A 25,412-nucleotide genomic window follows, 5' to 3' on the forward strand; every position below is an offset into this window, starting at 1 on the left:
GCCCCTGTCAGGCGGCGGTGCCGTCGACGCTCCTCGGCTGACAGGAGGGTCTGGTCCAGCTGCATAGGTTCCTCAGGAGGAGACAGAACGGGGCGTGGCTCATGCTGGACCAGGGACTTGCGGCTCTCCCTCCGGCGCGCCCGAAGCCAATTATTGATCCGATTTGTCATGGTAATGAGGGCGCTCAAATCAGAGGGCTCGTCATGGGACACCAGCTCGTCCTTTAAGTGTTTGTTAAATCCTCTAAGAAAGGCTGCCCGTAGCGCACTATTGGTCCAGTTGACCTCCGCGGCGAGTGTCCAGAACTCGATAGTGTAGCCCGCTATGGACCTAGACCCCTGGGCGAGGCTTAACAGGTGGGAAGCGGCATTGACCTGGTAGTGCGGGTGATCAAACACTATTTTAAACGCAGAAACAAAGTCATTAAAGTTCAAATTGTCCACAGGTGTGTTCTAGAGTCGTGCCTCCGCCCACTGGAGAGCCCTTCCCCGGAGTAATCTACAGATGAAACATATCTTTGCGGCCTCAGAACTAAAACGGGTGGGGCACTGCTGAAATACGAACATACATTGAAATAGGAATCCCCGAAAAAGGCTGGGCTGACCTAAATACAGCTTGGGGTTTGTGCCCCTCGGCTCCGGAGGGTGCGGTGGCGCCGCGGTCCTGGCGGCGGCAGAGGCACCACAGGTGTGGTGGTGAGCAGACACTTGTTGAGTTAGAGTTTGGTTGTAATCCAGCAAGGTCCTAATGGATTGGTCATGCTGCCCAATGATCATAAGACAATAAGACAAAAGTTCATTAAACCAACAGGAAGCGGGGAGCGGGGTGCGAGCCGGGATCCGGGAATGCGTAGCGGCGAGCCGGAACGGGAACAGAGAGTGGCCAGGACAAGGGCGAGGACGAGACCAGGAACGGAGCCAGAGAGAGCCGAGCAGGGGTAGTCCAAGGAGCGGGAGATGAGGAGCAAGCCAGAGCCAAAGATGAGACGAGGAGGTGAAGACAAGGGGTTGACTGTACCGGAGCTGGAGTGCAGAGTCAGGAGCAGGACCAGAGACCAGGAGCAGGGATGAGCGAGAGAGCAGGAATGTGGACACGCGGACGATCTGGCACCGAGTGTCTGAAGCTCGTCCATCTTATGCTCCGCAGCAGGTGGAGGTGATTGCGCTGATGCACTCCAGGTGCGTGCGGGAGGAGTCAGCAACTCCGCCCAGCTCCAGGCTCAGAGGCTCAATGCATGCATCATGACAGTACCCCCCCCCCCCCCCCCCCCCCCCCCCCCCCCCCCAAGGGCCACCTCCTGGTGGACCCCCCGGCTTGTCAGGAAGGTCCACTTTAGAGAATATGGTGGCCCCGTGGAGGGGAGTGAAAGCTGAATCAAGAAGGGGTAGCGGGTATTTATTTTTAACCGTAATGTCGTTGAGGCCCCGGTAATCGATGCAGGGACGCAAGGAGGGAACATGAAAACGCCAGGTCTCACAATGGTTGCCAGATAAAACCATCGTCACGGGGTCCGTGATGTGTGTAACACGAGCCAGGAAACATCCATTAAGAGTCTGTGTACTGGGAGGCTGTTCCAGGGCATCAGGCTTGATGCCGAGTAGTTCCGCTAATTGTACATCCATAAAATCCTCCTCTGCCTCGATGAATCGATGGAGGGGGCTAAGACAGGTAAGGTGTCGGAGCGCACACACAGGGTGGCATCCAGCCGCACTCTATTTCTTCCTTCTGGGGTGTGAGACTGACCCACCAGTACTCCCAGTGCTACTGGTGGGCTCCCCTTTTGGCCGAACCGGGCAAGTGGCCACAAAATGTCCCTGTTCGCCACAATAGAGGCACGCCCCTGTCAGGCGGCGGTGCCGTCGACGCTCCTCGGCTGACAGGAGGGTCTGGTCCAGCTGCATAGGTTCCTCAGGAGGAGACAGAACGGGGCGTGGCTCATGCTGGACCAGGGACTTGCGGCTCTCCCTCCGGCGCGCCCGAAGCCAATTATTGATCCGATTTGTCATGGTAATGAGGGCGCTCAAATCAGAGGGCTCGTCATGGGACACCAGCTCGTCCTTTAAGTGTTTGTTAAATCCTCTAAGAAAGGCTGCCCGTAGCGCACTATTGGTCCAGTTGACCTCCGCGGCGAGTGTCCAGAACTCGATAGTGTAGCCCGCTATGGACCTAGACCCCTGGGCGAGGCTTAACAGGTGGGAAGCGGCATTGACCTGGTAGTGCGGGTGATCAAACACTATTTTAAACGCAGAAACAAAGTCATTAAAGTTCAAATTGTCCACAGGTGTGTTCTAGAGTCGTGCCTCCGCCCACTGGAGAGCCCTTCCCCGGAGTAATCTACAGATGAAACATATCTTTGCGGCCTCAGAACTAAAACGGGTGGGGCACTGCTGAAATACGAACATACATTGAAATAGGAATCCCCGAAAAAGGCTGGGCTGACCTAAATACAGCTTGGGGTTTGTGCCCCTCGGCTCCGGAGGGTGCGGTGGCGCCGCGGTCCTGGCGGCGGCAGAGGCACCACAGGTGTGGTGGTGAGCAGACACTTGTTGAGTTAGAGTTTGGTTGTAATCCAGCAAGGTCCTAATGGATTGGTCATGCTGCCCAATGATCATAAGACAATAAGACAAAAGTTCATTAAACCAACAGGAAGCGGGGAGCGGGGTGCGAGCCGGGATCCGGGAATGCGTAGCGGCGAGCCGGAACGGGAACAGAGAGTGGCCAGGACAAGGGCGAGGACGAGACCAGGAACGGAGCCAGAGAGAGCCGAGCAGGGGTAGTCCAAGGAGCGGGAGATGAGGAGCAAGCCAGAGCCAAAGATGAGACGAGGAGGTGAAGACAAGGGGTTGACTGTACCGGAGCTGGAGCGCAGAGTCAGGAGCAGGACCAGAGACCAGGAGCAGGGATGAGCGAGAGAGCAGGAATGTGGACACGCGGACGATCTGGCACCGAGTGTCTGAAGCTCGTCCATCTTATGCTCCGCAGCAGGTGGAGGTGATTGCGCTGATGCGCTCCAGGTGCGTGTGGGAGGAGTCAGAAGAGCACACAGGGAAACAACACAGGAGGCAGACAATGCGTGCATCATCACAATAACTTAAAATGACAGATATTGGCCCTTCCTGGAGAAGATGGCAGAGAAGTTGTTGGAACTCATGATTGTCACTGAGATTAAGGCTTTCCTTTCAGTGGTGCATGCCAAGGCTTACATGGGCAAATGAGAGGCAGAGATGGTTCACGGCAAATATCTGTTGCATTGAATATGTGGTCAACATACAGAAAATGTATATGCTTTATCAAAGTCCGTTGAGTCAATGTTTGCACCTCCTCTATGGAAGCAGTTATATAGGCAGAATGTTGTTAGGGTTTAGTTTTTGGAGCAGATTAGGTGGGGTGGCAGAATTCAGGAAGGGGCAGGGACTGCTGTTGGCAAGGAGGCGGAACAGTTTTCTGTCAAAGGCAGAAATACATGGCCATGTCAGGTCTGTTGTCAATTTGTTTACCATGAGTATTGAAATACTAAAATCTATAAAAATAGGAGAAGCTGATACTGTCACAATACTTGCAATTGGAATAAAAGAAAAATGGATAAGCTCCATAAAGCTCTTGCAAGGAGAAACTGCATTGTCATACCCAATGCTACAAGTAAACAAACAAACAAACAAAATATATATATATATATATATATATAATATACACACACACACATATATACACACACATATATATAATAGAACACAAAGGACAGAAAGATAGAAACAAAAAGAATGGCACAGACTCTTTACGATTTAGAATATGGAACAGCCAGCAATTACATAAAAACCATGGATATTACATTGGTTGTCATTCAAATTCGGTTGGAGTGCTAATTTTTCAGTATTAATGGAGCATTTCCAGGCTTTTTTACTAGGGAAGACATGAAATTAGCACATTGTGTCAAATAAACTTCCAATGCTCTTTCAAAATAAGTTTTCTAAAAATACTACAGTCATGTAGAAACTGTTTATTGAGTCCAGGACCTCAGGGAATTTAAAAAAAGTAAATGTGTGTCTCTCACACACAAATCATACACAAGTGATGTGCAAAGCTATTAACAGGTGCGGTGTTTTAGATTATGCTCAGAATACACTCGTATGACATATTTTTTGAGTCCAACTTTACGACCAAATATGCCATTCTTATTTGAAGTACTTTTTGGGCTTGCTGCTATGGAGACAATCAGGTAGCAAACCCTTCAACAGAAAAGTTACACAATTCACCTTTAAGGAAAAAAACTAGGCCCTGAGTTTCAGATTCAGATCCACTGCACTTAAGTGTTAGTTCTGGAAGTGCCGCCTCAGAGAGGGTATCTGTTGTCAGTAGGCTCATTCTGTTTTATTTATTTTTTTAATGACAAGAATTTTGATTCCATTTTCCATTCTAGTACTATGTATCCCCTCAAACAGTGGCTTTTGTCCTTATTACCATGTAATTAGAAGCTGTTACATAGTAACAGACACAGTGAACTAGATTTGGTTTGTGCTTTACATTGCACTGGTTTTATGTTATGGATTTATTTTATTCTTAAGATTAAATTACAATAATGGTTTATTTCCATCCATGTTCCCCTACATAATAATTATTTCTAAATATAGAAATAAAAAATGACACCTAATAAATTAACATTTTTAAATCATAAATACATAAAATGTATGTTATTGCAGGCTCCATTTTATGTCAATCAATATCTTGTATCCATAGTGTTCTCTCACAGTCAGCGTTATTGCATAACTCCTCATTCCAACACAATCTGAGAGAACGTGACCTTTGACCTCTTCCCGGAGCAGTTATCGGAGACATGGATTTGGAGGAAGTGGTTAATGGGGCGATGGCAGAGGTTAATAATGTTAGTGCACTACAGTCATGTTCAAGGACAACCTGCTCACCGTCTGAATCCAATTGAACCGCATTCAGCACAAACGTAATTCAATACCAGTATTCTCTGTGTCCAAGCTATGGCTCTGGTGGTCACTGGCTCTACTGTAGTGTTGCGTGTCCTTGGGCATGACACAAAACCCACCTCTCCTCTGTATGTTTTTCAACAGCAAAATTGTCTGTATTTTTTGCAAAAATAAGACTACTTGAGTCCATCGGCATTGCCATGTTTGTTTTGATTCGTTTGGGGATTTCACATTGGGCTTTTGCCTAAACCGCAGTACTGGCCTGTGCTTGGACTGATCATTCAATGACATAGACAGAGAAGATATTGTGGGAGGAGTAAACTAGACAGGCCAAACAGAGAATAATATCCATCTTATTTTATTGGATTACTGATACATGCTAAAAAAAACTTAAAAAGCTTATTTAGTAAACTAATAATTTAGCTAATGATTTGATGTAAGTTCCCCAAGACAGTAGTTTGACTGTGTACTTTCTTTTAACCCGCTCACAACGCAAATAACACTTTAAAAAGCCAACTGCGATGGATGAGACTGACATTTGATCTCTATACCTTCTATTTTTAAAATGTTAAAAAAGAACTTAAGCTAAAGCTGACCTTGTGTTTCTGGCACAAATCCACAGAAGCAAAAAGTGTATCACCCCATCCATCAATCTTTCAGTCAGGTTATGCTCTGTCAAAAGGTTTATTGATTTGGATTCACTGGAGGATAGGAGCTCCAACTACAGACACTACAATGAAATGCAGTTGATGCATAATCTTTGAGTCTTTAAAGTTTATGTCATACAAGAATACAGTATATAAAGTTTGTCACATTTGTCAAATATTCAGCAAAATAGCTGAGGTAATTCCACTGAATATTTTTATATAGACAATGTTACACTCTTCTACACAATCACAAAAATTTAAAGCTGGACCTGCCACAGAAGCATTCTAGTTGTTGGAGCAGTTGTAGAGCAGGTTGATACTATGGACGTCCCAGAAGGACAGGCCCTGTCTCTGATTGATGGGGATGCCTTGATTTGGGAATGATGGTGTCCTGTCCATTGATGAAGAAGGCTGTTCTTCCATAGTGCATGACAGGTGGACCCTACAAGAAGAAGTTGTAGGCCATCTGCTGGTTCATGTTGTTCCAGTTGACGGTGACGTAGGAGTCGTGGTCGCTTCGGTTCTGTTCATGATGAAAGCCCAGGGCATGGTTGATCACGTGCTGAATGATGCCTTTGTACACACAACCCCGTCTGTTCAGAGACAGCCCCCCCCCCCCCCCATCGGCAGCCGAGTAACAGCCTCTCTGGTTCTCGATGCTGATGTAGTCATATTGGCTCTGACATGTAGCACCAACTGCACACAGGTGCTGCTGCCTTGCATGGCCTGCTTAATCAGGTACCTTTTATAGCTGCCAAACCCACTGCTGATGCTGTTGGGCCACTGGCAGCTCTGGCCTCAGGAGCATAGCATGGTGTTCCTGATTTTGGGCAGCAGCACATCACCATCCAGGAGGAAAACATCAAAGTTATTGTTGGAGGCCAAAATCTGTTCACTGATATTTACAGTGAGAGCTTCCATGGGCATGCTTTTTTCTCAGTGCAGATCAGATGCTTTTCCAGCTTTTTTCATGGTGACTATTGTTGTGGTCGTGCACTAGTGCTAGTTCCTACATGTTCCTACATGTACACAGTGATGAAGAGAGTGCAGGAGGATTTGTGTCACATTTAGACTTAATAGTGCTGCTGGGCCAAATTTTATACATAGACTTATGGGACAGACTGTGGTAGGCTTGTAGCACAACACCCTTGGTACAAACCATCTTGGTGGCCCTCAGTACAAAGTGCCAATGATAAATGCATCTTATAGACTTTGTGTGGGTTCCTCCCTGCACAGAGCCCTGGGTAATAAACTATAGCTCAGTCCAACACCCCCTGGCTGCAGGATAGAGATGAGCGCCCAGCAGCTGCACATGTCAGGGCTCAGTGCAGCTGCATGTGGCCGTGTGCTGCCTGTGTGCCGCCTGTGTGCTTTAGACAATACTGGGGAGTTTGCATATCTAAGAAGATCCAAGAATGTAGTTTGACAACTTTTTTACTTACTTACTTTGTACTATTACTTATTTACAATAGTACTATTGTTGGCCCCAGTGAAATTCATGATTAGGGCTGACACAGTCTGGATGGGTTGGTGATGAGTCACAGGAGTGTGGTGGATGTGAGAATATATTTGAGGATCTAAGTGTGCCCAACATGATAGAAGGTCCAGATAGGCTCTCATTCACAAAGTTTGGCACTTCTGACTGAAGAAACTACCTCTGCTGTTCAACATGGGAAGAGACATATGTTTTGACGAGCAGCTGGTCTCTTTTAGAGGGTGCTGCTCATTAGGGTAGTTTATCAAAAGTAAGCCTGCCAAATACGGAACCAAGTATTTGGCAGGCTTACTGCCAAATACTTGGCCCTTGTTCATGCCAAGACCTACAAGGACTACGCTGAAAAAGCCGAAGGACAAACCAGTGAAGTAAATCAAGGTATGCAAGTGGTCCTGGAACTAACCAGTGGCCTTGGGGGATACATAGTGACAACAGATTATTTCCAAAACTCACTCAACCTGGCAGATGTGCCCTTGTGGGAACTATGAGAAAAAAACAAGCCAGCTCCCCCTGAAACTTCTCTATTAGTGAAACAGAGCCCCTCACTCCTCTCTGTCTGCTTTTTGACACAAACATACTGTTATGTATTATGTGCCAATGGTGGATAAAATATGCTGCTCCTCAGCACAAAGCACAGGGAGCCTGAAGTAGAGGGTGACCTGAGGAAGTGTCCACAAATAATTGTGGATTACAAAAGAGGTAAAGACTGAAGTTGATACTCTTGACAAAGTAACTTTTATCACTTTTTATATGTATTTATTTTTGGGGGGACATTTTTTGTCAATTTGTGCATAACTCAAACTCTTTCCCAAAAATTCACTAATACGTGTGGTCTAGAATCCTGAATATCCTGTTTCCACAATTTTTGATGGATGTGACTGACAGGTTGATTGGCAGCTTCTTTCGTACTGCATGATGGGGAAGTAGTCGTAGGGCGTGTTCAGGTAGTTGGTGGATTTTAAGAAGTAGTTGTAGGCCATCTGCTGGTTCATGTTGTTCCAGTTGATGGTGATGTAGGAGTCACGGTCACTCTGGTTCTCTTTGGAAGCTCAGGGTGTGGTTGATTTCGTTCTGAATGATACCTTTGTATGATACATAGCCCTGTCTGTTCAGAGACAACCCCTGCCTGCCCCCTTGTCGGCCCAGAGCTGAATAACAGCCTCTCTGGTTCTCGATGCTGATGTAGTCATACTGGCTCTTATGGGACACAAAACACACACGTGCTGCTGTGGAAGCCTTGCATGACCTGGCTGATCAGGTACCTTTCATAGCTGCCAAACCCACTGCTGATGGTGAAGCGAATGGTCACCAAACCGTTTGCACCTTTGGGCCACAGGCAGGACCTCAGGAGCATTGCATAGCATTCCTGGTTTTGGGCGGCAGGAGGAACATATCCAAGTTATTGTTGGAGGCCAAAATCTGTTGGCTGATGTCTACAGTGAGAGCATCCAGGGGAATGTCTTCTTCTCTGGTGAGTAGGGCATCCAGAGCCTAGGTCTGACAGACACCCAGCAGCAGAACACACACTGGTACACAGAGACTCATCTTCAGTTCCATCTTCAGCACTATCATCAATGCAGAGAAGACCAAGGAGATGGTGGTGGACTTCCGCAGACGCCACTCTACTGCCCCCTCTGTGAACATCCAGGGAAGGGTCTTTGAGAGAGTGGACTCATACAAGTACCTGGGTGTTCATCTGAACAACAAACTGGACTGGACTCACAACACAGACGCACTGTACAGGAAGGGCCAGAGCAGGCTCTATCTCCTGAGGAGACTCAGGTCTTTTGGAGTGAGAGGGCCACTCCTGAAGACCTTCTATGACTCTGTGGTGGCATCAGCCATCCTGTACAGTGTGGTCTGCTGGAACAGCAGCATCACAGAGAGGGAGATGAAGAAGCTGGACAAGGTCATCAAGAAGTCCAGCTCCGTCCTGGGCTGTCCTCTGGACTCAGTGCAGGAGGTGGGGGACAGGAGGGTCCTGGCTAAGGTCATTTCTATGCTGGGCCATGAGTCTCACCCCCTGCAGGACGCTCTGTCTGCCCTGCAGAGCAGCTTCAGTGACAGACTGATTCACCCTCACTGTGTGAAGGAGAGGTTTTGCAGGTCTTTCCTTCCTGCTGCTGTCAGAGTGTACAATGAACACTGTTAACACTGAACATGTGTCATTCAACCATACCTATGTGCAATACTTTACGGAGATGTTATATTAGAGTCTATTTTTAGTTTATTTTTAAGTCTATTTTTTAAATTATTTTAAGCTATTTATCTGTTATCTTGTTTTATTGCATGTACCCTTTTCCTTCTGTTCTTTAACTGTGCAGTGCAATACTTGAATTTCCCCACTGTGGGACTAATAAAGGCATATCTTATCTTATCTTATCTTACTATGTGCTACTGTGTGAAGCCAGCCTCTTTATACTACCCACTACATGTGTGTCCCACTGGGATTATGGGCCGGGCTCCACAGCACCAGTCCTTAAGTCAACACCAAACTGAGACAAACCTCTGCAGTAAACCTGACATAAACAACATGATTGTTTGTTGTTTTGTCTTGCTTTTAACTAGACTTAATGTGTAATAATTAAAACGTAATGGTTTTGTTTTCGTGTTGTATTTTTACATTTTGTAATGCTTTGTGTTGTTATTTATTGTTGTTAACCTCTTCTTGCTCTTTTCTTTTCAATTAAAACATGATTATGTTATGACGTCTATAATAATCATACATAAACCAGTATGCATTTCTCTCACAGCTCACTAGGCCTGGGTCAAATGGACTGTTCGAGTAAAGGTTACAGTTTAGCTCAAAGCGTCAGGGCCATTTTCCATCGATCCGGTGAGTGACACTGATGAAAGGTGAAGTGGTCTGGCTCAGACAGCTCTGAACATGAGGAGTGTCACTAAACCTTATATGAGACAATGGAGCAGCCAAGTGTGCCCAGAAAACCCATTCCCAAGACACACTTATGGTGAGACGCTACAGTAGGGCTGAACGATTTGGTTGCGATGCAATTTCTAATTTATGTTTTTTGATAAAAGTATTTTGTTCAAAGTTCACATTTAAATTTTTTTTTTTTTTTTTTTTCTCAGCCAGATGAATGATCAAAATGAAATCCTTTAAAAATCAAAATAAAACATTCTGTTGCTGAGACTGTGCCCTTCCGTTTGGTGTGTGAAAGCTACATCACAGCTCCTCTCCAGAATCTCACAAATCTCCCAAGACTGCTTTAACCCCGTTAACCCACTCTTTGAACAGTTTTCTTCCCTGAGGAAAACAGGCATCAAATGTTTGTTGTTGTTTTTTTATTTATTATTATACATACATTACGCTCATCAAAAACAAACTGGATTTTCCCATTTTAGAGCAATTAAGTCTGTAGTGGACTCCTGAAAAAGAATATATTTTGTTGTCAAAGGATGTAATTCTAGGCATTTGCATTGTGTAAATTTTTATACCCCAGTATATGTGTGTGTTTGTGTGTTTTTTTTCATTTGTTTTATTTTTATTATTATTTCTTTGTTAGGCAAGTCATGTGAAAAATTATGTTTTATATTATATATTTTTTTATTTATATTTACTTTTTATTCTATTTATGTCAGGTGAAGCTTACATTGTGTTTTAATGATTTTTTTGGCACCAACAGTAAGCTTGTCCTTGTCACTGATGTTTTTACAATTTTGCTTAAATTGAGTCAAAGCCAATAAACAAAGTTTATTGGCTTTTTAAAAAAAAAAAAAAAAAAAAAAAAAATATATTTTATTCAGACGTATAACACACAAATCCTGCATATTCAGGCTTATTGAGCTCTTCTCTCAAACTGAAAACACTCCACCTTGTGATGTCGTGGTAATACAGGAAATGCTCCACAGTATTTTTAAACGCCATACACCTTCACTAAAATCATTTGGATTTTAGTGTGCTATGGAATCAACTCCCTGCTGTTGTTAAACAGGCCCCCACAGTCTCTGTATTTAAGACCAGGCTTAAAACCTTCCTCTTCGGTATAGCGTATGACCAGGTTACTTAGTGAGGGAGTTAGGGTTATTAAAACCCGGAATAAGATAAGCTGCAGTAGGAGTAACTAGCTGGGGGAAGTATGGCAACCTGAGCACTATCCTCTACTTTGCCCTATTTTCTCATCAGCAATGCTATTCACATGTTGTCCCCTGTCCCACTCCCCCTGTGGAGTGTATCTCTTTCAGATGCCCCGATGACAGTTGGATCTCCTCCTTGCCTGGCTCTCCTCCTCCTCGCCCGGCTCTCCTCCTCCTCGTCTGGTCTTCCTCCCCCTCGCCTGGCCGATTTCTTATGTTGTCTGATTTTTCCTGTTGTGTCTGACTTTTCCTGTTGTGTCTGATTTTTCCTATTGTGTCTGATTTTTCCTGTTGTGTCTGATTCTTCCTGTTGTGTCTGATTCTTCCTGTTGTTTTGTTTTTTGTGTCTTGGTGGCACGGTGACTGAGTGCCATCACTCATGTCTCACAGCAAGAAGGTTGGTTCGATCCCCGGGTCACCAGGCCTTTCTGTGTAGAGTTTTTCATGTTTCTCCCCGTGTCTGGATGGGTTTCCTCCGGGTTCTCCGGTTTCCCCCATCAACCAAAACATGAACGCCCTTCGAGACAACTGTTGTTGTGATTTTGGGCGTTACAAAAATAAATGAATTGAATTGAATTGAATTGAATTATTTCAGTTTGGTAACTTGAAAACCAGGGAGCTGTTAACTTGAAAACTACCACAGCATGACATCACAAGGTGGAACAGAGAATTTTGAGCTTTAATAAGCCAGGATTACACAAACGTGTGTGAGTGAAAGAAAACACTACTGCAGGTAATTTAGGTACCAACATTCAAATATGGCTTAAAGCTCACAGGAGTCATTTTTGGTTAATTTAGGACCTTTAATTATTATTTATGAATTATTCATTTTTATACCCCCTCACTGAAATGCCACCTTAACGTTTTGGAGGGGTTTGAGCACCCAAATGATCCTGGGAACTATGTTGTCGGGGGCTTCATGCCCCTGGTATGGTCGCCCATAGCAAACAGGTCCAGGGGGACTGGTGAGACTAAAAGTGGTTCAGAAGCCCTTTATGATGAGAAAAACAACAAGGTTTGTTACGTCGCGTCACCGGGGCCCCACCCTGAAGCTAGGCCTGGGGTGGGTGCTTGAGAGCAAGCGCCTGGTTGCCAGGTCTTTCCCCACGGAGCCCGACCAGGCTAAGCCTGAAGGTGTGACGTGGGGCCGTCCTCATGTGGACCCACCACCTGTGGTCAAAGGTGGGGACCTCGATGACCAGATGTCCAGACACAGAGACTGGCTCTGGGGACATGGAATGTCACCTCGTTGGGGGGGTCATGAGCTCTGGGTAATGACTGAAAGGACAAGATCATGGATACAAGCGGCTGAAATGGGTTTCCTTCGCAGGGTGGCAGGGCGCTCCCTTACAGATAGGGTGAGGAGCTCAGTCACACGGGAGGAGCTTGGAGTAGAGCCGCTGCTCCTACACATCAACAGGAGCCAGCTGAGGTGGCTCATTCATCTGCTCAGGATGCCTCCTGGACGCCTCCCTAGGGAGGTGTTCTGGGCATGTCTCACCGGGAGGAGGCCTCGGGGAAGACCCAGGACACGCTGGAGGGAGTGTATCTTGGCTGACCTGGGAACGCCTTGGGGTCCCACCAGAGGAGCTGGAGAATGTGTCTGGGGTGAGGGAAGTCTGGGAGTCCCTTCTTAGACAGCTGCCCCCGCAACCTGGCCCCTGATAAGCGGAATAAAATGGATGGATGGATAATTTTATATTGTATACATTTTAAAGTGAGCCCCTGTTGTGCTCTTCCTGAGCAGTTTTGTTTTATCTTTGAATACTGTTTATAGGAGTCCTATCGAGCCTTGTTGGCTCGTGGGACTCCTGAGGCAGCTGATGAGTACCGGCGGGCCAAGCGTGCCGCGGCTCGGGCAGTCACAGAGGCAAAAACTCGGGGTTGGGAGGAGTTCGGGGAGGCTATGGAGAAGGATTATCGGACGGCCTCAAAGAGATTCTGGCAAACCGTCCGACGCCTCAGGAGGGGAAAGCAGTGCTTCACCAACACTGTTTACAGTGCGGGTGGAGAGCTGCTGACTTCGACTGGGGATGTTGTCGGGCGGTGGAAGGAATACTTTGAGGATCTCCTCAATCCCACTGTCACGTGTTCCGAGGAGGAAGCAGAAACTGGGGACCCAGAGGCGGATTCGTCCATCACCCTGGCTGAAGTCACTGAGGTGGTTGGCAAGCTCCTCGGTGGCAAGGCTCCAGGGGTGGACGAGATCCGTCCTGAGTACCTCAAGTCTCTGGATGTTGTGGGACTGTCTTGGCTGACACGTCTCTGCAACATCGCGTGGCGGTCGGGGACAGTGCCTGTGGAGTGGCAGACCGGGGTGGTGGTCCCTCTGTATAGGAAGGGGGACCGGAGGGTGTGTTCCAATTACAGGGGAATCACACTCCTCAGCCTTCCCGGTAAGGTCTATTCCAGGGTACTGGAGAGGAGAATCCGACCGATAGTCGAACCTCGGATTCAGGAGGAGCAGTGTGGTTTTCGTCCTGGTCGTGGAACACTGGACCAGCTCTATACTCTCCATCGGGTCCTCGAGGGCTCATGGGAGTATGCCCAACCAGTCCACATGTGTTTTCTGGATCTGGAGAAGGCATTCGACCGTGTCCCTCGTGGTGTCCTTTGGGGGGTGCTCTGGGAGTATGGGGTCCGGGGCCCTTTGCTAAGGGCTGTCCGGTCCCTGTATGACCGGAGCAGGAGCTGTGTTCGCATTGCCGGCAGTAAGTCAGACCTGTTCCCGGTGCATGTTGGACTCCGCCAGGGCTGCCCTTTGTCACCGGTTCTGTTCATTATATTTATGGACAGAATTTCTAGGCGCAGCCAGGGGCCGGAGGGGGCCTGGTTTGGGAACCACAGGATTTCATCTCTGCTGTTTGCAGATGATGTTGTCCTGATGGCTTCTTCGAGCCAGGACCTGCAGCAGGCACTGGGGCGGTTTGCAGCCGAGTGTGAAGCGGCTGGGATGAGAATCAGCTCCTCCAAATCCGAGGCCATGGTTCTCGACCGGAAAAAGGTGGTTTGCTCTCTCCGGGTGGGTGGTGAGTCTCTGCCCCAAGTGGAGGAGTTCAAGTATCTCGGGGTCTTGTTCACGAGTGAGGGAAGGATGGAGCGGGAGATTGACAGGCGGATCGGTGCAGCGTCTGCAGTGATGCGGTCGCTGTATCGGTCCGTTGTGGTAAAGAAGGAGCTGAGCCGGAAGGCGAAGCTCTCGATTTACCGGTCAATCTACGTTCCTACCCTCACCTATGGTCATGAGCTTTGGGTAATGAGAGTGGCCGGGCGCACCCTTAGGGATAGGGTGAGGAGCTCGGTCACATGGGAGGAGCTCGGAGTAGAGCCGCTGCTCCTACACGTTGAGAGGAACCAGCTGAGGTGGCTCGGGCATCTGCTCAGGATGCCTCCTGGACGCCTCCCTAGGGAGGTGTTCTGGGCATGTCCCACCGGGAGGAGGCCCCGGGGAAGACCCAGGACACGCTGGAGGGACTATGTCTCTCGGCTGGCCTGGGAACGCCTTGGGGTCCCACCGGAGGAGCTGGAGGACGTGTCCGGGGTGAGGGAAGTCTGGGAGTCCCTGCTTAGACTGCTGTCCCCGCGACCCGGCCCCAGATAAGCGGAAGAAAATGGATGGATGGATGGACTGTTTATAGGGAAAAATTGCAGTGAAGAGGTTTATTGTGCTTTAAAAAAAAGAAAATACATAAATACATATATAATATAAACATACTGTATAAAATTGCATTTTTTTTCCCAATTCCTGATTATTATCCATGGAGTCTCTTCTTAGCCAATGTTTGAGTCTAATGCATAGACTGTACACTCACCTGAATTACCTGGATTATTAGGAACACCATACTAATACGGTGTTTGACCCCGTTTCGCCTTCAGAACTGCCTTAATTCTACGTGGCATTGATTCAACAAGGTGCTGAAAGCATTCTTTAGAAATGTTGGCCCATATTGACAGGATAGCATCTTGCAGTTGATGGAGATTTGTGGGATGCACATCCAGGGCACGAAGGTCCCGTTCCACCACATCCCAAAGATGCTGGTGACTGTGGGGGCCATTGTAGTACAGTGAACTCATTGTCATGTTCAAGAAACCAATTTGAAATGATTTGAGCTTTATGACATGGTGCATTATCCTGCTGGAAGTAGCCATCAGAGGATGGGTACATGGTGATCATGAAGGGATGGACATGGTCAGAAACAATGTTCAGGTAGCCCGTGGCATTTAAACAATGCCCAATTGGCACTAAGGGACTTAAAGTGTGCCAAGAAAACATCCCCCACACCATTACACCACCAGCCTGCACAGTGGTAACAAGGCATGATGGATCCATTTTCTCATTTTGTTTACACCAAATTCTGACTCTACCATTTGAATGTCTCAACATAAATCGAGACTCATCAGACCAGGCAACATGTTTCCAGTCTTCCAATTTTGTCCAATTTTGGTGAGCTCGTGCAAATTGTAGCCTCTTTTTCCTATTTGTAGTGGAGATGAGTGGTACCCGGTGGGGTCTTCTGCTGTTGTAGCCCATCCGCCTCAAGGTTGTGCGTGTTGTGGCTTCACAAATGCTTTACTGCATTCCTCGGTTGTAACGAGTGGTTATTTCAGTCAATGTTGCTCTTCTATCAGCTTGAATCACTTGGCCCATTCTCCTCTGACCTCTAGCATCAACAAGGCAGTTTCGCCCACAGGACTGCCACATACTGGATGTTTTTCCCTTTTCACACCATTCTTTGTAAACCCTAGAAATGGTTGTGTGTGAAAATCCCAGTAACTGAGCAGATTGTGAAATACTCAGACCGGCCCGTCTGGCACCAACAACCATGCCACGCTCAAAATTGCTTAAATCACCTTTCTTTCCCATTCTGACATTCAGTTTGGGGTTCAGGAGATTGTCTTGACCAGGACCACACCCCTAAATGCATTGAATCAACTGCCATGTGATTGGTTGATTAGATAATTGCATTAAGGAGAAATTGAACAGGTGTTCCTAATAATCCTTTAGGTGAGTGTATATATACATGGACATAGCTAACCCGCTGACACGTTCCAAATAGGATTGAGCATGGGCGCGTTTTCAGTTCCATCAACTCTGGACCCAATTCACTTTCTATTGAAAAACTGTTGTCCCTATTTCTGTAACTGCTGCCATCAGGCTTGTCATTTTGGTTTTAAATGTTTGAATTAACCAGCTCTACATGATTCTGGTGTTTTTATTTGACTATTTTGTCCCAAAAATCAAGACATAAACATTAATAACTGACAAATCAGGCTTTCCCCGAGGTTGCCTTCAAATAGCGTTTCCGACAGGTTTGATTGACAGCATTGCTAAGCCCGCCCCCTTACAAACTAGCAGTGCAAGTGGGAAGGGGCATTACCTTCAATAGCCTCACTCCAAATTGGCTCTTTGGTTGCTATGGTAGTCATGGCCAGAATTCCAAATATGGAGCTCAGCTCCAAATTTGCACCTATAACTGCTAGCCTCAATGAGCTTCATTTGACTTGAGCCAAAAGTTATGGGATAACTTTATTGATCTACAATCAAATTAATGTCTTCTATGGCTATAGTGGAACAGTCCAAAGCATACTCCAGTTTTGCTTGCATTCCACTCTGTCGGTTCAACCCTGAAGACAGGTTAGATGTATGTTTTGTAGATGGTGACCAAGAACTTGAAGGTACAATTGACAATGAGTTTCTGAGGCTAGGATGAAGGATATAAATAAGTCCACTGTTTGAGGGTCCGAAGGCAGAAAAAAGCACTGGCAAGGGACTGGCTGGTCAAGTGACATAGATCTCTTTTTGCACAATGATGACAGGGGGCTGGTGTACTTCATCTGTCACAGAAGTGTTTAAAAACAACTCAATTTTCCATGGTAACAAGCATATGGCAGAAAAATTACAGTGCACCTTAAAAAAACGTCAGAAAGTTAATTTAGCCAAAACATGGCAGCTTTAGCCTGTTGCAGTGGCAGTGGGTGACAAAGTACAGCTCTTTTGCATAATAATGACAGAGGGCTGGTGAAGAGTGTCTGTAACAAGCACGTGGCAAAAAGTTTGACCATCTCAAGTGGCACAGTCCAACTTTGTGGTCCGACCTTGTGGTCCGTTCCAGACTCTTATGGGTTCAAACAGAATGTATAAGAGACTGGCTGGTTAGGTAAGTAACGTTGAGCTCTATTTGCACATTGAGAGAAGGTACACAGAGGGCTGGTGCACCTTTAACACAGAAGTTTGTAATAACTTCTCCATGGTAAGTAACACATGGCAAAAAAAAGTTACACCATACACCTTTAAAAACTTAAAATCTTTAAGAGCTATGTTTGCACAAGGATAACAGAAGTTTGTAATTACATCTCCATGTTGGCAAGTGCGTGGCAGAAAAGTTACACAGTTCACCTTTGAAAACTCCAAAAAGTGAGTTTAGCATGTCATGTAGCTTTAGCCAGTGGGTGACGTAGAGCTCTATTTGCACAATGATGACAGAGGGCTGGTGGAGCTCGTCTGTCTCTGAAGTTTGTGTTGTGCTGCAGATGGATGGTTCCAGGTGCGGCCTCGCTCTCTGCAGCCCGTGATGATGTACAGCTCCTCGCGATGCCGCTGTCATTCAGATGAATTATACACACGTTTATCACAGCACAGGAAATGAATACGGCACAGAAATATGGACTAATGTTTCTCCTATGGTGTTTATTCTGAGACAATGGAAACGTTTGCAAATACAATACATTAGGGGTGGGACAAGACTAGTCATGTGACATTAGTGAATGTGTCTGCTTTTCTGAATGGTTTCTTAACGTGAATGGCTGGAACTGGATCTAATTTTTTAAAAGGTTAGATCCATTTTTACATCAACATTTACCAGCACAAAAATCACCACAGAAGTAGAGTAGGCAACACAACTGAGAGCTGTGTGAACAAAAACATATTAAAATTCTTATTATTGTAGTGCAAAAGGTCCCCCTCTCACACAGTCCCAATCTCAATTTGAACAATTTTAAACAGATCTTAGCCTTGGTCATTTCTCTCTCTGATTAGTTTGTTATTAGAATGAGTTCTGACATTGGAATTTGTCATATAAATAAGTAGAGTCAATCTTTTGAATGACTCTTTGAAGTGTACGGGCTGAAAAAATATGTATCCCACAAAGAAGCCAAAAGTCCCATCATTAGATGCACGAGATTCGGTTATAAGTTTTACAAAATGTATAATAAATGTGCAAACCAGTTGACAATTTTGGCTATGCAATTTTTGGTTTTATTTTATATTTTTGGTTGCCTGGCAAATCCAGAATCCTTCTGCCACCCCTTGAGCATAAGCTGTATAATAGAAGTGGCTTACGGGAGCATGATGCCACTCATAGCGTTCAGTTGCCACCAAATGAAGCGCATCAAGGTTAGCAGATATATAGCGTCTAATCTGCAACCAGGGCCCATATTTGGAAATCCAAACATAAAACCAAAGAGCCAATCCAGAGCAAGGCTGTTGACGGTCCCCCCCTCCCGCTCGCACTGCTGGTTTTGGCAGGGAAGCAGGCACTTAGCAACAGGATTGTCAATCAACCTGTTGCTAATGCTAGCAGGAGTTACCTCCCTTGATTTACGACAAAATTGTGAAATAAATACCCCAGAGCAGGTTAATACGAACATTTTAAGACCAAAGTGATGAGCCTGATATTAGCAGTTACAGAGAGAGACGTGGAGAAGTCAACAAGAGCTCGATAGAACCACTTTGCACCCATGCTCACTTCCTATTTGGAACACACAGGCTAGCATGTTAGCTATGTCCAATTATATATACTGTCTATGATTTTGAGTTTGATTAAAGGTGATTGTGCAATCAAATTAGCTTTTTTGAGTGACACATGTGAAACAAAGGAGCTCATTGGTCACTTCATCATTTACAAGTAAAATCAAATGTATCTCACCTCAGATTAACAGAGTTAAGTGCTTCACTCACTGATGGGCGACAGTAGCCCAGTTGGAGTATTTGTCCACTGATCCAAAGGTTGCCTATTCAAATCCCACTCTCAACATAACCATCATTGGTTGAGCGGTGAGATCCACTGGCCCACAGGTTGGCGGTGAGATTTCATCTCCCATAAATGAATGCCTTGAAGGTGGAAAAGTGCTAATGTGACCATGACCATTCACCATTGATTTGGCAGAAATCCACAATGTGTTTCAATCCTGATTTCTCTCTCTCTCTCTCTCTCCCCCTCCCTCTCCCTCTCCCTCTCCCTCTCCCTCTCCCTCTCGCTCTCTCTCTCTCTCTCTCTCTCCCCCTCTCACTCTCTCTCACTCTCGCTCTCTCTCTCTCCCTCTCGCTCTCTCCCTCTCCCTCTCTCCCTCTCCCTCTCTCCCTCTCCCTCTCTCCCTCTCTCCCTCTCCCTCTCTCTCTCTCTCTCTCTCCCTCTCTCCCTCTCCCTCTATATATATATATATATATATATATATATATATGTTCTTCTAGAGTTCAAATGTTTCACTTAAAAATAAATAAATCTGAATGTTCTTAAGAAGGTCTTAAGTACAAATTTGTTTGTAAGAACATTTCATGCAGGCCAATGTAATTTTCTTCAGGCTAGTTAAAATGTTGTTTCCTGTTTATCTGACCTCATTAAATACCAGCAGTAACATAGATACCATCTAGTGGTGATAGCCGAGAACACAGCAAGGCCGTGTGTGCCAATCTAATTAGAAATAGTAGCTTCAAAGTGAACATAAAACAAATGAAAAGAGTTTGTCTTTTGCTGAATAAATAAGCAATCAATCCTTGTGTATCACAACTTTTCTTTTTCAAATTTTTAAACTAAAAACAATTTTAATAAAATAATTATGGCTAAAACTACAATTAAATAGTTTCAAAAGTAACAGAGCATGAATCTTGTCATAACAATGATAGCTAAATGATCACATTCAAACCGGACTGCTAACAGATGAACAATCATAGATTTCACTTGTTTAGCTTTTCTTTTTTTTTTTTCTTTTCCAATTTAACATTGAATAGTAGCTTTGGTGGTATCTGTTATTGTTACAGGAAAATTGTTATAAAATCTACTCAATTATCCATTCCAACCCTTAACGCCGGATGCATTAAAGACATTCTTGCTGTGACTAGTCAGCCATAATTTCTCCATCGGTCTTGTACAATGAACAAATCTTATCTGGACAAAGTAAATTAATATATATCTCAGTCTGATAATGTCAGCAGGGGTTATTCTATTGAGTGTGTGTAATTGCATTTTGAGCAGTTCTGGTTGTAATGGTGGGTCAGTAGATCTTTGGCTGGTGCACAGTGGTCCTGCTGCCTCCTGCTCTGCTCCCTCTGTGATTGATGAGACAATTAGAGCTAATATAAATGTCTTTGTCTCCATGTTTAACCCTCTGTCCCACCCTTGTTTGATAATTACATAATATTAATGTGCAGAGCCAGTGTGTCAAATTATGTAGTTATAGTTTAATAAGGGTGATGTATTTAGATTAGGTTATTCAGGGAAGAGTTAAATTTTATGTTTGTTTTTTTTACTTATTAGGGATTAGCAATTTTGCAGTATGACCTATTTGGCGTTATTTCTACAAACCTTCACAACTTAGAGAGGGGGTACTTTACCTTATTAACAGCCACCACATAACATAGTTAGATCACCATGTTACCTTTTATTACATTAAAATGAGCAAATATAGGACCAAGCAACGAACCCTCATTGTACAGTGGTACTTTGAGTCACATGGGTCAAATTCAGAAACCCAGCGGTGTTACTGTCGACATTTTAATACCAGAGATGCCCCAAGCGTAAATGTCATCAAAGGAATAATAAGTTGTTTTGAAAGTCAGAGTGCAGCGTGTGATCTCCTGAGACCTGACTAGTCCCGATTTCTTCCTGTGAGGCTATCTTAAAGAAAAGGTGTTTGTGAATAAACCTCAAACAATAAACAACTTAAAACGTAATATCAAGGATCAAATAAGAGCCATAAGCCCGGAAATGCTTTCAAATGTTATACAAACTGTGTTGGAAAGGGCTATTCAGTGTGAAACCGAAAATGGTGGACACTTAAAAACTTTTTTTAATTAGGTCATTTTGACTTCCCCTAGTTTAAGTAGTGATAAGTTCAAGTGTAAGTGAACAATTATAACTGTATAAACTGCCAAAAATATCAGAAGGTTCAGCTTACCTACTGCTAAAATTTGGTGACTATAACTCAAGAATTATAAGAGCTATTCAAGATTTAAAAGTGTCAGTGACTTCTGGGCCACCCTGTACATTTCAATAATGCCTTTAGCATTTTAATAAAAGAGTTTGAAATTTTCTGTTTCTTATTGCTCAATTTTGTTAGCATAAATACTATCTAGAAATGTATTTTGGAAATAATAACTTATACCTCATACACTTTTTCACTGTCATCGTCAGCGTTTAAACACTGCTGGGGCTCTACTGTCAAGTGTTCTACAATAATGTGCTCTGTGGCTGTCTGACTCTTTCACAGTAAGATTGTTTAGAAAGTGGGAATATACAAAGACTTTTATTATGTAACAGGCACCAAGGAAGTGTGAGTTAGACCAGCCACTCACACACACACAAACACACACACGCACACCACCAATCCTGCAGAATCAGAGGCAGAGGAGCTCAGTCTCACCTGGTGCCTTGTGTCAAACTTTTTTTATTTTATTTTTTATTTTTTTTTATATAGCACTTGCCCATCTCCTCAACTTCAGCTGAAGTTGGAGTGTGCTGATGGCCAAAATTAACATGGGATTAATTTGCGTGAATAAAATGGTACCTGTTAATATTACTTTTTGTTAACACATAAAATTGATCGCCCCTGTATTAACATGCTTTATAAGTTTTGTCACTTTCCCTTTGATGCTCCCCTCCCTTTCCTCCCCATGTTAAGTCAATCCCCCTTCAGAGAGCTATCACTACAAAATCAAAACCTGATTCACTATGCAGTAGTTTTACTGGTTTGCCAAGTTCCTGTGTACAGTTTTGTGCCATGAAATTTGTATATTTATGGAGAATTGAAGCATGGGTGACGTTGGAAATGTATTGGGGCTGAGCATTGGACAGAATCTTAGACCTAAACATAAACAGGACTTGGGAGAAATAGCTAAATTACTGAAACATGCATGGATGACATCTAAAACTTCTTCAGGCATGTTTAAGAAGGGAACAACATTATGACATGCAAGAAAGTAAAAAAAAAATAAATACATAAAAAAAAAATATATATATATATATATATATATATATATATATATATATAATTTTCCATAATATACCCTCTTAAAGGGGACACATCATGCAAAACGGAAGTTTTTGAGCTTTTAACATGCACCCTCTTAAAAATCTGGAGTTGTATTTTACTTAAAGGTCCTCTATTCTGTTTTATCCCATGCATTTGAGCACAATTTATCTTGCCTCTGTACAGATATATTGTTAGCAACTTCTGAGGTAAAATATGTCTGCTGACTATTGTCTGCATCTGCTTAAAAAGCACTTTACTATGATAATCAGAATTGAGTATTAGCATGCTAGTTGTTGTCACTGTCACTGCAAGGCTCTAAATCAGTCAATCAGGTCTTTAAATATTAACAATACACTAATTGCATTGCATAAGAGTGAGTAAAGTAGGTGGGTAAAGTAGCCAAAAAATTTACTTTCAGTAAAAGTTCAAAATAATATTACTACAAAGTAATGGTCCAGGAAATTCAAGTAAGAGTAAAAAAGTATTTGGGAAAAGTACTATTCAAGTAAGGATAACATAAACAGTAATTGAAAGTTAATGTAGTCAGAAAAACAAAACATTAAATAATGGACAAATTCTGGTATTTCCAAAAGGTATAAAATGAAAAAAGACATATCTTTATAGACATCATATCTGAAGGAGCTGTGCAAGAACCACACTTGTTCAGATCATTTCATATTGTCAACATAAAGCTTTTGTCACTTGTAGACTCACAGTAGGAAGAGGAACAAAATATTTTACTCAAGTACTCAAGTGTTACACTACAATGTATTACTCAAGGATTAAAAGTATGCTGCTAGAAAAAATACTCTGAAGTACAATTTCTTTAAAAAAAAATTACTCAAGAAAATGTAACTGAGTAAATGTAATGAGCACTATTAGAAGGAAGTAGTACCCACCTCTGTTAAGTGCGTATGATTGTGCCCCACCAATGGCCTATAGTTGCTTAGCTTGGCTTTGGTGATCCTTCAAAAGCATGCCTGAATATTGACTCAGAAAGTTACTTGTATTCCATCAAAACTTTGCATATTTTTACATCTTACTCATCTGAAGTTTTGTGCACCTTAATCTCTTGGTGTCACCTCAAATGCAGAGCAGCCTTGGCACGGTGGGGATGATCGATTACAAGCTACACTCCGCGTAATGGTTGGCAGCGTTTCAGATGGGCAGACTTTGTTGCATTCTTCAGGATCCCCCATTGCAATCTCACTCACTCTCCGGCCCCTCCCACACTCGCCTCCTCTGCGTCTATTGCCACAACAACAATGCAACTGCGATATTGACTTGGGGAGGTCTTTGTTATGGGGATGATATCACCGAGGAAGATGTTAGCCATTGGAATCCTCACTAACAAAATAGTAAATAGTAACAATCTATGACACCCATGGATAATTGTTATAATTAGTAAATTTTTTAATCACAATGTTTGATCTAAAACAAAGTAATGAAATAAACAAGTCTGCAGACTTCTTTATTGCCGGGCCAATGGGAGCTGATGTCAACATAAATGTCATCACAACAAAGACCCACATGCTGTCGGTCCCTCATATGGATAGCTGCACATGACGCTAGCGAGTAATGGATTTACTTTTTAATATGTACCAAAATGTCTACGTGCTGCTGAAACCTCTGTGTATTAAGGAAAGAAAATGGGAGAACATATTATTCAAAGATTAGTAAGTACAGAGCAGTGGCACACGCCCACTTATAAGGACTAGGTGTAGATCAGAGCAATGATGTCTTGAATACTGAAGAATAAAGATCACTCAAATGCATGAATGCAACTTTAAGATGGTGTCGTAACGGGTGAGTGTAGCGGACCAAAGGATGCAGACTCGGGGAATATTTACAGGATTTATTGTAAGTAAAGGACAAGTACAAACAGGTGATCCGGAGGTGAGCAGGTGAGCAGGAACACAGGAAACACAGGGACCGGGGACATGAAGGGACCACAGGACGACAGGCAGACCAGACGGGCGTAGGGCAGAGCAGGCAGGAGACATCCAGGGCCGGAACACGGGAACACAGAACGCAGGAACAGACAGGAATGCAGAGACACGACAGGATGAAGAGAACACGACAATGATCCCACACTGAGTCTCTTCTCCCAGCTCCTTTTATGCACAGCAGGTGAGTTGATTGCACTGATGGGCTGCAGGTGCGCGTGGGAGGAGCCAGAAGCCCAGCCCAGATCTGGCAGTTGAGGGAGGGAAAGAGCAGGACAGGAGTAAAACCAGGAGTGGACAGTGCGGATCATGACAGAGGGTAAATGAGAAAAGGATGAGAAATATGATGAGAATAATAATGACAAATAAATGACAACTATAATATGGTTAAAAGCTCTATAAAGTACATTTTGCATAATATTTTTTATTTTATTTTTATTTTTTTGAATAATTTAATCCCATGCATTTTGTGGAATACAAATTTCATTTAATTCCTATATTTAATATTTAAGCAGTCATTTTTGACCAGTGCCGTCTCCTTTATGAATTATTGACAGTGCAATGAGCAACAATGTTAAAAGGGTACTGGAGAGGAGAATCCGACCGGTAGTCAAACCTCAGATTCAAGAGGAGAAGTGAGGTTTTTGGCCAGTCGTGGAACAGTGGACAAGCTCTTTAGTCTCTCTCGGGTCCTCAAAGATTTATGGGATTTTGCCCAACCAGTCCACATGCTTTGTGGATCTGGAGAAGGCATTCCACCATGTCCCTCGTGGTGTCCCTTGGGGGGTGCTCAGGGAGTATTGTGTCCCCGGGCCCTTTGCTAAGCAGGAGCCGTGGTTGCATTGCCGGCAGTAAGTCAGACCTGTTCTCAGTGCATGTTGGACTCTGCCAGGGCTGCCCTTTGTCACTGGTTCTGTTCATTATATTTATGGACAGAATTTCTAGGCGCAGCCAGGGACTAGAGGGGGTCTGGTTTGGCAACCACAGGATCTCATCACTGTTGTTTGCAGATGATGTTGTCCTGATGGCTTCATTGAGCCAGGACTTG

The 25,412-nt window shown here is 44.2% G+C and overlaps 2 pseudogenes; both read right to left on the bottom strand.

Moving 5' to 3' along the window:
- Positions 1-5,866: 5,866 nt before the first annotated feature.
- On the bottom strand, positions 5,867-6,508 carry LOC117377323 (high choriolytic enzyme 1-like; annotated as a pseudogene).
- A 1,401-nt stretch (positions 6,509-7,909) lies between these two features.
- LOC117377324 (hatching enzyme 1.2-like) overlaps positions 7,910-25,412 on the bottom strand; it is an 89,095-nt pseudogene continuing 71,592 nt past the window's right edge.

This window comes from Periophthalmus magnuspinnatus, chromosome 10 (genome assembly GCF_009829125.3).
Source record: "Periophthalmus magnuspinnatus isolate fPerMag1 chromosome 10, fPerMag1.2.pri, whole genome shotgun sequence".
NCBI classification, from domain to species: domain Eukaryota; kingdom Metazoa; phylum Chordata; class Actinopteri; order Gobiiformes; family Gobiidae; genus Periophthalmus; species Periophthalmus magnuspinnatus.